Raw genomic sequence first — 2239 nt, 5'->3', positions numbered from 1 at the left:
TCTAAATTTTTGGTTAGAATTCAGCTGTGAAGCAGTCTGGACCTGGGTTTTTGTTTGTCTGGAAGATTTCTGATTACAGTTTCAATTTCCGTGCTTGTGATGGGTCTGTTAAGATTTTCTATTTCTTCCTGGTCCAGTTTTGGAAAGTTGTACTTTTCTAAGAATTTGTCCATTTCTTCCTCGTTGTCCATTTTATTGGCATATAATTGCTGATAGTAGTCTCTTATGATCCTTTGTATTTCTGTGTTGTCTGTTGTGATCTCTCCATTTTCATTTCTAATTTTATTGATTTGATTTTTCTACCCTTTGTTTCTTGATGAGTCTGGCTAATGGTTTGTCAATTTTATTTATCCTTTCAAAGAACCAGCTTTTGGCTTTGTTGATTTTTGCCATGGTTTCTTTTGTTTCTTTTGCATTTATTTCTGCCCTAATTTTCACCCCCAAACAATGAATTTCACCTTTTTCTCAAGAGCACACGGAACCTTCTCCAGGATAGATCACATCCTGGGCCATAAATCTAGCCTTGGTAAATTCAAAAAAATTGAAATCATTCCAAGCATCTTTTCTGACCACAATGCAGTAAGATTAGATCTCAATTACAGGAGAAAAACTGTTAAAAATTCCAACATATGGAGGCTGAACAACACGCTGCTGAATAACCAACAAATCACAGAAGAAATCAGAAAAGAAATCAAAATTTGCATTGAAATGAATGAAAATGAAAACACAACAACCCAAAACCTGTGGGACACTGTAAAAGCAGTCCTAAGGGGAAAGTTCATAGCAATACAGGCATACCTCAAGAAACAAGAAAAAGTCAAATAAATAACCTAACTGTAAGCCTAAAGCAACTAGAAAACAAAGAAATAAAGAACCCCAGGGTTAGTAGACAGAAAGAAATCATTATGTTTCTTGAGCTCAAGAGTTTTTTTCTTCCAACATTTGGACATTTCCCCTAATTTTAGTCCTGCTGTGACCGCCTTATTGGATTTTTGTTACAGAGGTATCATGAAGTACAGGCACTGCAAGTCAATACTTAGCCTTTCTCTCCCAGTAAGAATTATTTTTTGCCTGTGCACTGGCTACTAACATACAGAAAAGGTAGCATACAGTGTGAGCAACTTGAGATGGATGAATTACATTTCAGGAAAACATTAAAAGAAAAAACCATGGTATTTAGACATGTCCACTTTTCTGAACTACTACGACTGTCAGTGCTCTTAGAGAAAAGATGTGTTCTCTTCTCAAGACATCATTGGAAGTGGATCTGTAATGTCTCCTCATCCACATGAGAAGTCCACCCATGAACCCTCCGAATGATTCACATTCGTTTATGAATCCAAGTGATTTCTGTCCCTTGTGCTAAAAAATGTCAACCAACGAATAATGAACAGAAGATGGAAACATAGCAATACATTTCTTGGTAATTTCCCACCCTTGGAATGTCAGGACAGAGCAGAGCAAAAGAAAGTATTATCCAGCCTTCTTCAAGCAGGATTCCAGACTCGATCATATGATACTTTTTTTTGCCTAGAATCATGGTTCTAAGTAAGGCAGATCCACTGATATATTGGGTTCAGACAGTAAACAATCCATCTGCAATGAGGGAGACCTGGGTTCAATCCCAGGGTTGGGAAGATCCCCTGGAGAAGGAAACAGCTACCCACTGCAGTATTCTGGCCTGGAGAATTCCATGGACAGAGGAGCCACTGATTTTGAAGATATATCTGGACTGTAGTGCCACTGTAGGGACACTAATTCTGAAGATATATCTGGACTTGTTCTTTTGAATTGTGCCATAGGAATTATTATTAATTCATCTGGCTATCTGACTCCTAATCACACACACACAAAATATTCTTAATGATCTCTTAGATTCTTCCTAATGTATTCTGAGAGTTTGATTTTGTAAAATAATCAGTTACTTAAATCGACAAAGATTTAGGCTAGGCTTTCTCATGAAGAAGGCAATGGAAACTCAGTCTAGTACTCTCACCTGGAAAATCTCATGGACGGAGGAGCCTGGTGGGCTGCAGTCCATGGGGTCGCGAAGAGCAACACGACTGAGCGACTTCACTTTCACTTTTCACCTTCATGCATTGGAGAAGGTAATGGCAACCCACTCCAGTTCTCTTGCCTGGAAAATCCCAGGGACAGCAGAGCCTGGTGGGCTGCCATCTATGGGATCGCACAGAGTTAGCCACGACTGAAGCGACTTAGCAGCAGCAGCAGGCTTTCC

Source organism: Bison bison, unplaced genomic scaffold, assembly GCF_000754665.1.
Source record: "Bison bison bison isolate TAMUID 2011002044 unplaced genomic scaffold, Bison_UMD1.0 scf7180017864198, whole genome shotgun sequence".
NCBI lineage: Eukaryota > Metazoa > Chordata > Mammalia > Artiodactyla > Bovidae > Bison > Bison bison.
Note: the sequence above shows the minus strand (reverse complement) of the source record.